The sequence below is a fragment of the Bidens hawaiensis genome, unplaced genomic scaffold, assembly GCF_021521415.1.
Source record: "Bidens hawaiensis isolate Kalapana, Puna unplaced genomic scaffold, B.hawaiensis_p1.1 tig00008858_1, whole genome shotgun sequence".
In the NCBI taxonomy this organism is placed as follows: domain Eukaryota; kingdom Viridiplantae; phylum Streptophyta; class Magnoliopsida; order Asterales; family Asteraceae; genus Bidens; species Bidens hawaiensis.
The window spans coordinates 179,256-190,000 of record NW_027491639.1 but is presented as its reverse complement, the minus strand read 5'-3'; the positions used below and the strand labels follow the sequence as shown (position 1 = coordinate 190,000).

Genomic DNA, 10,745 nt, shown 5'->3' with positions numbered 1-10,745 from the left:
CTCAAAAATCTTTTGCTTTTTCTTTTGTAGGAGGCTACTGAACTTTTAGCGAGATCGTTCGGTAAACTCAAACATCTTAAGTTTGTGGACGATATTACTGGTGGTTTAACTACTATATTTCGGTTTTTAGACTGTACCCCCTATTTGGAGCACCTTTCAATAGAAACGTATGCTGTTTTTTTTGAAAATTATTGAGTTATTAATCATTTAATACGACTAACTATGTTTTAACAACATGTGCTACCATTTTTTGGCGTGCATATGAAGCACCAACACCTGTGTGCATCAAAGAGAGCGTAAAAACTATCAGCATCACATATGGTGGTCCAAGGAACTAAAATGAGATGAAGTTTGTGCGACATCTTTTGCTTCGCGCGACAAGTATGCAGATTTGGATTATTTTATGCACCGAGTTAGTGGGCCTGCTAATTGTTCAGAATCTTCGTGAGCTGGTCGGAAGAAGTCGCGGAAAAAACTGTGTTCGTTTAAATGTTAATGGGGAGGGTTCATTGAGGTTTAAATACTGAAGTTTTGTTTCTTTTTTTTTGGATATAAATACTGCAATTTGTTTTTGTGCTGTTGGATGGTATACTGTTTTGTGCCGGTTTTTCTTAAACACTGTTGGTTTTTGGAATCCACTTCCCCTTATATACACTGAAGTAAGATATAAAAAAAATCTTTTTTACATATTTTCGATACGATTAAGAACCTCTTTTGCAAATTCCTTAATAACTCGTCAGTTTTGTTTTGTCATCAAAAAGTGACGGAGCCGACAGGTTTGGGTCAAACTTTTCCCAGGACAACGGGATTTGACCATGTGGCTCTTTATGATTGGATGTTAAAACCCGTCGGCACAAATACAAATGTGTCGGAGCTATGGTTTTTGCTAGGGACGAAATGGGAATCTTTGAAAACCGAGGGACATTATGAGAAATTAACCATTTGTGTTGTAAACCCCCCACCCCCCACCCCACCCACACAAAACCCATACTATGTTCCCAACTCGACTTATTTACGGCCCTTTTTTTTATTTTACTGTTTTTCTCTCTTAATATAAGTTTTTTTTTCTCGTTGGATGAAAACACCATTATGTTCCCATGATGATGTAATATTTTCTCGTATTAAGTTAATTGATATTTAATATTATATTTCATTGCATACGATTTGTGGGTAAACTTTTCAAATGGATTATTATCTATTTTTCTATATAAAAAAAAGGTAATAATTAAGATGAAATTCTAAGACCAAATTTGCCCAATATGCATGATGTGCAAATGACATGCTTTGATACATTATGCATCCGGGCTTGCCGCACTTTCACAAAAAAGTTGCATAAGCTTAACTACAAAAGAGTGTTTTGTGTCTTGAGAGGCATTCTACAATTTAAGTTTCTTGTCTCCTTCATGAGTTGTGTTTTATGTTTTATTTTTAACAACAGTAGATTTTTTTTGAACGACCACATATTATAAATAAGACCCAAAGTTTAGCCCACTAACAAGCTAAATAGAGGAACCGAAACATCACAATAGAATAAGAAGAAACACAAAATTACAGCATATGTTGGTGGTTCGATCTAGCACCAAGCCAAAACTTGGGTCCTCCTTTATTCTCTCCACGATTAAAACCCAGAGAAAACACTTATGATTAAAAATCATATCGCTTCTACATCTCCAAACACCCAAATATAACAAATTAGAATATTAAAAAAAGGCGATGCAACGACAAATTCGGCCAGTATCATTTTGATTCGTATGACACTACGAATTATGACTTTAATCCTGAGTTCGAACCTGACAAGGGCGCGGGTTTACGTATTCCATCCGGTGCCACGATTAAAAAATGTATTTTTTTGGTAAGGTACGACGGTCGAGGAGTCGACCTTGGACATAACCTCAAACATGTTAGGTTTACACATGAGATCCTCTCCCGTTAAAAAAAAAATAGTAAACACCAAGAACAATATTAACACTCGTATAACTTATGACAATTATTTTTTTTTAAAACGACATTCAGTTGGTTGGTAAAACTCGCTTGTTACGTTTGCGAGTCGACACAAATTCGGTTTGCATTAGTTACATTCATGATGGTACTGGAAATAAATCAAAAAATACATTCTTTAACGCACATATACCTCTTATTAATATATTATAAACAAATTTTTTAAAAAAATAACATGCCTTCTTCGTGTTCGTTCGGTCTGTCTAATTCAAACACAAAAAAATTTATACAATATTACACATTAACCCTCCATCGTTTCATAATATACTAATTAACCCCCTCATCTTTTTAATAAGCAATCGTAGTTGAGCAGACGACTCATTTGAACTGACAACTTCCTCTTGCCAATGCACTTACACCATGTATCCGTTGAGTTAACAAATACAACGGCTCAACTACGATTGCTTATTACAAATGTTGTGCGGCTAGGCGTCATATTACAAGTTTAGATAAGTAATCCAAGATTGTCTAAAAAATAAATGAACAGTTTATTTATAAAGCGAGACATATGAGATATAGGAATGAACATAAGCCTAGAATTTCTGGCATATTATGCTCGATAACATTTTCGGTCGAAAATATTTTACTATTTAGACAACTATAAACGCATACCATATTTGTTTTTGCAAGAATCAAAGAGGTTGGTCAAACAGGCCAAAATTGCGTTGTAAAGTCACACAAGGTTGAGTGGTTGGTACACTTGATCACATGTATCAAGTCACACAAAGTGGGGTGGTTGGTACACCCCGTCACATGCAACATGTGAGGTGGTTGGTACACCCGGTCACATGCAGCAAATCACGCAAGGTAGAGTGGTTGGTACACTTAGTCACAAGAACCACACTTTGTTAACATTTTTTTTATATTTTTACACTCGTCGAAAATAACCATTTTTAATAGAAAATGAGATTTAGATAATCTATTGGCTATTTACAATTTAATTACAATTTTCTTTTTTAGATTGATGCATGTTACAACACATTGGATAATCAATTCTAAAATGTAAATAAAACAATAGAAAAACATAACCAAGTCAAAAATCACTTGTCTTAGAAAGTGAATAAACCACATCATAACAACAATTATAATATTTTGTTTCTAAATATCCAAAACTGCTCATTCTAGTTCTTATTATTAAACAATAAAACAAACATTAAAAAAATAATAAAAATAAAAATAGAAATCCTTTGTTTTGTTTAGCTCCATCTTCTTCTATCTTCTTCCTCATCAACAGGAGTATACCAATAAGGTCTTCTCTTTGAATTACTTAATCTATAATTCAAATAAACTTCTTCATTAGATATCAACCTAGTGGCAACAAGTGCAAGACCTTTCATAACCGGACCCGTCAGTTGACCATCGTTTGACTCGCCCCGTGACTTAAACCAAAAACTCCCAAATCTTTTCATTTTCACTTCCTCTACACCCCCGAATACGACATTTGGTATATAAGCTCTCATACCCTTTTCACTCAAAGGAAAATCATAAGGGCAAACCATAACATTAGGTTCCATACCCTTAGTAGGGTGGTTTGCAAAATGACCTAACGCTAACGGATTTCTTCTCTCCAAAACCTCACCGTTGAACCCTAAACGTGACCCTTCTAATGGTTTACTTAACATCTTCCACACCCGATCAGACCCCGTCTCAGAAGGGGGTTCACTCGGGTTGGACCGATAAACACTAGACAAAGGTTCCCTGGTTTCACCACCCGTACCCCAAGGTTGACCGTTAATTACGGTCCCATCGTAACGAGTTATAAGATAAGGGTTTTGTGCATCGACTCTCGGGTATCCAGGGATATAACGGTAATATGCAGGAGAGTATATGACACCTGGGTAGAGTGCTATCACCAAGCCGACATCCGCTTCACCATCTACGAATAAACCTCGACCCGCTTGTTCATGGGGAATTTGAGACTGTTTGAGCTCAAGGGTGTAGCCCATTAGATCTTTTAACCTTTGACTTGACTATGCAAAAGTCAACGGTTTTGTCTCGGGGATATCTGTGCTGAAAATATCATCATTAATAAAATTGTAACAGAACGGCTTATTATAGTTATAATATTTAAAGCTGAAAGCTTAAGTAAAAAATTACCAAGTTTCGTGCTCGGTGGGGCGTTTTGACCAACTGCAAGACTAAGGCCGCTCCAGCGAGTGGGGTGTTTTTGAGATGTTTCATCATGGGATTTTGTTTCAGGAAGAAGAATATTATCCATAAATGTGCAAAAGTTTGTAATTTGAGAATGAATGTTTTCTTGAACCTGTTTTTCTTGATCTGCCAAGTCAGATTTACTTGCCATGTTTATGATCTCCTCTATATCGGTTTCTTCAGCATCTTTCCCCACACGGTTATAGCTGCAAACATCATATTTAAAAATCAATATCTTGCATCACACACATTATAATAAAAGAATCATGTATATTATGTATGACTTTTAAATAACATAACCTCGAATATAGAAAGAGCCGTGTCAGGTCTCAAAATATGATGGTCGTTTCGAATCGGATCTTAATCAATCATGTCATAACTCACACAAAATTAATCGTGTTGACAAGAGAGTTAATGATGAGTTACTATATTTAGAAAGATGACCGTTTGTTAAATGCGGAATCAATAACAAACATATGGTTGCAATGAATATTCAATATACGAAGACACACGAAGGATTCACTCAAAAGATTTCCATTTATATAACGTTAATCATACAAAAGGATAATCGATTAGGGTTTAGGAGGAATCCTAGGACAGCCGTCACACACAAAATATTCTCTTAATTAACGTGTCGGTCTTATCCACTCTGTCTCTCGTATTATCTCCGTTTTTTTTGGCGGCGTGCCCTAATTATTCTATTTATAGGCCTGCCAACCTAAGACAGACTGTCATTCATTCTAGAAACCCTATCCGATAGTACATACTCAATTTACATATTCAAAAATATACTAAGTGTAAAACATGTCTTCCGGGTAAGCTTTTCATTAAACTTCAGTCTTCGAGTACGCAGTGTACTCGACCTTCCTTCAGACTTGGTAAACATAGAAATGTACTCGGAATCAGTTTCCGGGTAGACTTTACTTAGAAAATATTTTACCAAGTAAAATATTCACCGAGTAGACTTCAATCTTCTTGGACTTATCAAACTTTGCTCGACAAATCCTCACGAGCAACCTTGTTCTTCTATGATCCTGTTCGGCTCTTTGTTAGTTGAATAACTTATTGATAAGGCGTACTCGGGAGTACATACCTTACTCGAGCAGAACCTTACTCGATATAACTTAGATATATTCCAACAACTCATCAAGTATACTCGGACCATAATTATTAAATAATACCTTGCCCGGTCTTCCAATTACTTGGCTTCTTGGACTTGGTTGACCATACCTTACTCGGAAGAGTAAAATACTTGGTCTTGAAGAACAACCCTGCTTAACAAAGTGAACCTTACTCGGATATGCCAAATAGATGAACCTTACTCGGAAATCACCAAAAAGCATACCTTGCTCGGATATCCACTTAAGAAGATTATTTGAAGTAAACCGTGCCCGGAAGGCAAAATTTCGTACTCGGCTAAGTAAAAGCTTACTCGAAAGTCCAAGGTGTACCCGGGTTCAATACTTAGCAGTTTCTGAGGAGGTTGAGAAGATTCCAATCTTCAATATTCTTCAATTAGGTCAAATCTCCTCATTTGGGTCAAACTCTTGACCCAACAATCTCCCCCTAGATTGGAACACCTCAGCTGACCCAAAACACTCTATGGTTACTTACACTTAGCAAAATACACATCAAATTTCGTAATTGAATTACATAAGTAAAAAAAAAAAAAATTACATAATCAAAGATTTGTCCGAAGACATTACAAAGCAAAGCCTATTCTATCTCATTTGTCTTTTCCTCTCATTGTAGGCTGCTTGTCTTCTCAGCTGGATCACAGATGCTGCCTTTTCTCTGAATATATATTGAGCACTTGGTAGTGAATGTGTCCTTCTTGTATCACCAAGTCTCTTATATCAGCAAGATCATCATTATGTAGGCATGTCAGATCTGCATCCTTCTTGATTGTTGCCAAGGCCTTCCCATCTGAATTCCTCAGCACATAGTGGCCAGTGTCTACTCTGTATTCAACTTCTGTAATGACACCATTTTTCTGCACTGTGTAATTCGGCCTTCTCATCCTTCTTCCCAAGCTTATACAAGTCTCCATGTTGGCAGAGGATTTTGATCTCGAACTCTCATCTGGAAGTTTAGCTCAGCCCTGTCCATTTTCTTCAGTTTTTCTGACCTCCTTGACTTGTGAAGTTGGATCAGTCTCCAACTTCTCTTTTCTTTTAAAAATTTGAAGTCATCAGCCGCCTGTTCTTGCAGATACTTAGATAAGTCATTCATTTGTCTTCCTGCTGATCTGTCTCTGTCCCTGAAATCATATAAGTGAAGTGACTCCATTCTTCTTAGTTGTTCTTCTTTGTATTCTCTGAAATCACTTCTTACAACAATCTCCCTTAACTGCCTACTTTCCATTATGACTTTCAAAGAATCAGTAACTGAATCATAGTAAAGCTCTCTTGGAAGATCCACACCAGACTGTGGTCTTGTTCTTTGTTGCACTGAGCTACTTGATTCACCTCTTCCACCATGACCTCTTCCTCTAGGGAATCTCTGATGAAATGGAGGTCTAATAGGAATGGACTTTCTTGGCTTTTCAGGACCCAAATTAAAGAATTTTCTGTATGTGGCCTCCACCATTTCAGTTGGTAAATTCTCAAGCTCTCTCACATTCACCCCATGCTTGTGAAGCTCATTCAACATCTTTGCCATCCCCACTGTATTTGCTGATCTTGCTGGTACAAACCTGCCATCTGCATAATACCTAGGGTTTTCACCCTCCTTTAAGGCCTTTTCCCATTCTGCCTTCTGGATATAAAATAAGTCTTTCAGATCAACCTTTTCCAGGGCATTGAAATCAGCTTCAGTCATGCCTCTTTGATGTATCATTATGTTCCTAAGGATGTTTATCATTTCCTCATTTTCCCATGGCAAGAACTTCTCTTCATCAGACTCAGGCTCAGGCTGTTTTGGCTGAGGAATAGGAGTTTCAGCAATTTTCTCTAGTTCCTTCTCTTTCTCCCTCACAGTCCTGATTCTTCTTCTTTTCACAGGTGGCTCATCATCAGTTTCTTTCATAATTGAGCTCTCAGTTTGGACCCTTTTCATCTCTTTCTTTTTCATTTTGGAATATTGGTCAAATACTGCCTCTTTGCTTAAGTTTCTCACAACTTCAGGCTTTATCCCTTTCTCAATCAGATAACCACACATTCCATCATATTTCTTCTTTAATTCTTCCAGCTCAACCCTGTCATCCTTTTTAACAAATTTTTCTGACACTATCTCTTTCTCACTTTTGTACAGATCTTCAATTTGATCAACAGTGTATCTTTCTAAAGCAGCTTCAGGATACCCTCTAACCTTCAAAAAGGTTTTATAGTGCTCAGTGTTTTTCTTTCTTTTCTCAACCTTCTTTAGGACTTCCTCTGCATTTATTTCAATTATGCCCCTTTGAATATAAGTCATTTCAGCTTGAGGGGTCTCAGCATTAGAGCTTGTGTCAACTTTCTCACCTCCTTGATCAGGGTGATCATCACCCTTTCCATCAGACTCCTCAGAGTCATCCTCCCCATCATCTGATAGATCATTCATGGAATCTATATTTGGTTCATCAGAGGCAGGATGCTCTGGTTCAGTAACATCAACATCATGAACCTCAACCTCAGGGACATCAACATCAAGAGCCCCTGGTAATTTTTCTCCTGGTTTCAGTGTTTTCAAGAGGATTGCCCTGATTGGTTCATCAACAGTCTGTTCAGCAGATTTCTTTCTTCTTTGATAGGTCTTTTTATATCTTCTTTCTCCCCATTTACTAGCAGGGTTCTTTTTCATGTCTTCTTTTACTTGATCAACCCATTTCTTAGCAGCTTCAGATGCAATTGACTCCCCAATCTCTTCAGGTATAATCATGTCAGTGTGAAGATTGGTTGATGGTTCAGCAGTCTGCTCTTGTTGCTCTTGAAACTTGTTAACCACCTTTCTCAAAGAGTCATCAACCTCTTGAGTTTTGTTCATATTCACTAGTATTTCAATAACCTCTTGATCTGCCACATCTTGAAATATTTCTTTTGCTACATTGGCTTCATTGATCAATAGGTCCTGCTGTGCCAACTCTTCTTCCGTCAAGGAATGGGCAATTGCTTCCCTTTCCATTGACTCTTTAATCAGTCTTTCTCTCTCAGCAAGAGCAGCAGCGGCAGCAGTATCAACAAAGGATACATCTTTCTCAACATATACAGCAGGCTCATCCTCTGTTGCTATTCCTTTGCCTTTTTCTTTTTCTCAACTGCTCTTCATTTTCTTGCTCATCACCAGTTTCATAATCATCAATTTCTTTGAACAATTGATCTAATTCCGAATCATGCTCTACCCTCTTGGAACTAGCTTCTTGATCATCTTCAGGTTCAGTGTTTATCAGTTCCTCAGTAGTAGCATTCTCATTCACATTCTCTACAGTCATCTCCTCATCCACAATATCAGTCAACTCTTCTGTAATCACATTCTCATCATCATTTGTTTCCTCTTCACACACCTCTTCTTCATTCTCATCACTAACATCATAATCATTCATAATCCTCATCAAACCATCAATATTTTCAGCACATTCAGCATCAGTCATACCCACAACATCATCATAAATATTCTCCCCCTATTTTGGGGCAGCTGAGTTCTTCTCAAGCTCCTGCCTCAGGGTTTGAATCATCAGTTCAGCTTCAGCTAACCTTTTTAACAACATTTCATTTTCATTTGTTAGCTCTTCATTATTTCTACTCAACTCAGCATTTTCATCCCTAACCTCCTCAACTCTCCTCTTCAACTCATCATTCTCCAACATTAGTTCAATATTTCTTTGAAGTGTGTTTTCTTGTTGGCTTGAGGGTGGGGTTGTAGGTAATGGTTCATAAGTGGGTAGTTCAGTGATGGATGAGGATTGTGTGGAGGTTTCTGGTTGTTCTAAGTTGAAAGATTGAGGTGGTGTTTGATGTGGTGAAGTATGTGGTGGTGATTGTGGTAGTGTAGGGATAGGTTGTTCAAGTTCTTCATGTTGCTCCCCCTGTACTTGTGCCATAATCTCCATATCCAGACCATCTCCCCCATCATTTCCATCTTCATCATCATCAGAGTCTCCTCCAGCACTCTCATTATCACTCCCTACTTCCTCCTCTGAGCTCAGCTCAGGTACAGGCATAACAGCCAAATCATGTTTAACAACCATGGCAGAATTTCCAATGGAATACTTGCATCAAAATTGTTAGAAACACCAGGATTATTTATTCTCTTGTATGCATCGGGATCTTGCAGTTTGTGGGTGGTTCCAATTATTGGTAAATCATGCAGTGTGCTATTAAATATGATCTGCAGGAATCTCGGGTACTGTAAAAATCTTTTGCTTTCTGGTTTCTTCAGATTCCCCACTAGCCCATCAAAAATCATCTTGGAAAAATTAAATGGCAGATCAAAAATTGTACCAACGGTGGCATTTGCTAGATCAAGGCTCATCAGAGTCCATGATCCCTTTCTTGGAGCAAATCCATGAATAATGTGGTGAATCAGAAATCTGTACAGCATCGGAAATAAACCCTTCTGAAACTGTCCCTCATGGACATTTCCTTGATACCCCATTGTTTCTCTGAAAATCTTCAACAGATGCTTTGTATCGAAGCTGATGTGATTGTGATCATCATCATTCAGTCTTAAACACCTTCTTATCATCCTTTCAGTAATCTGAATCTCTTGTCTGGCCACGGTCGCCTCGATTCGTCTTTCATTACCGTCTTCAACAAGCTCTGCTGATCTCCAGAAATCCAAAGAGTGATTTCTGTATATAATCGGGCATTCAGTTAGTGCAAAGCTAATGTTTGACCGTGCCATCCATAGGATCATCCGAGCCATCGGTTCATTCTCTGGTGTTACTTGAAGTAGTGCGCACATATTGTGCTTTGGCTCAAACATATACTTCGGCTCGTTGTCTGCCATATCTGTAAAACATAAACAAACATATTCAAAGTGAAATTAGACATAAAGTTTAAAACTTTAGACAATTTCAAGTTATAAAAAATGAAGAAGAAAGATAAAAATCTTCAAGAACCTGTTCTTCGACAAATTAATAACCTAAACAAATAAACAGAGTGTTAGTACTCGAATACATAATCAAGTCACAATCACAATCTAATCGTGATCGGAAAACATAAAATTTCATGCTTACCGAGTCGGAAATAAGTGGCTGATAAAAATTAGGGTTTGGATTAATCTTGAATTCGATAATTCGGTTAATTTTCTTAGTAAGAGAGATTTGCAGTGGAAGGAGAGAGATAGAGGGAAATAATGTAGAAGAAATTTGCCTAAGTCCCTCTTTTATACATTTTGAAAGTGGGTTTTAAATGCTTTTTGTCTTCTTGTGAATTACTAGCTGTCAACCAGTAACATTATCCACTTGATATATTAAAAACATTTAATCTCATTTAAAATCATAAGACCTTACTCGAAAATTTAATTTAACCAAAGTCTACTCGATCTTCTTCTACTAACAGCTTTACTCGGTCAAACTTTACTCGAAAATATTTTCATTTTGAATATAAAGTTTGCCCGAATACTTCTCTTTTCCAACCTTGCTCGATCAAGTAAATTAATTTAAAGTTAAGATATAA

General features: G+C 37.2%; 1 pseudogene; it reads right to left on the bottom strand.

The window, feature by feature from the left end:
• Nucleotides 1-3,097: 3,097 nt before the first annotated feature.
• LOC143530185 (uncharacterized) lies at nucleotides 3,098-7,176 on the bottom strand (annotated as a pseudogene).
• Nucleotides 7,177-10,745: the final 3,569 nt, after the last annotated feature.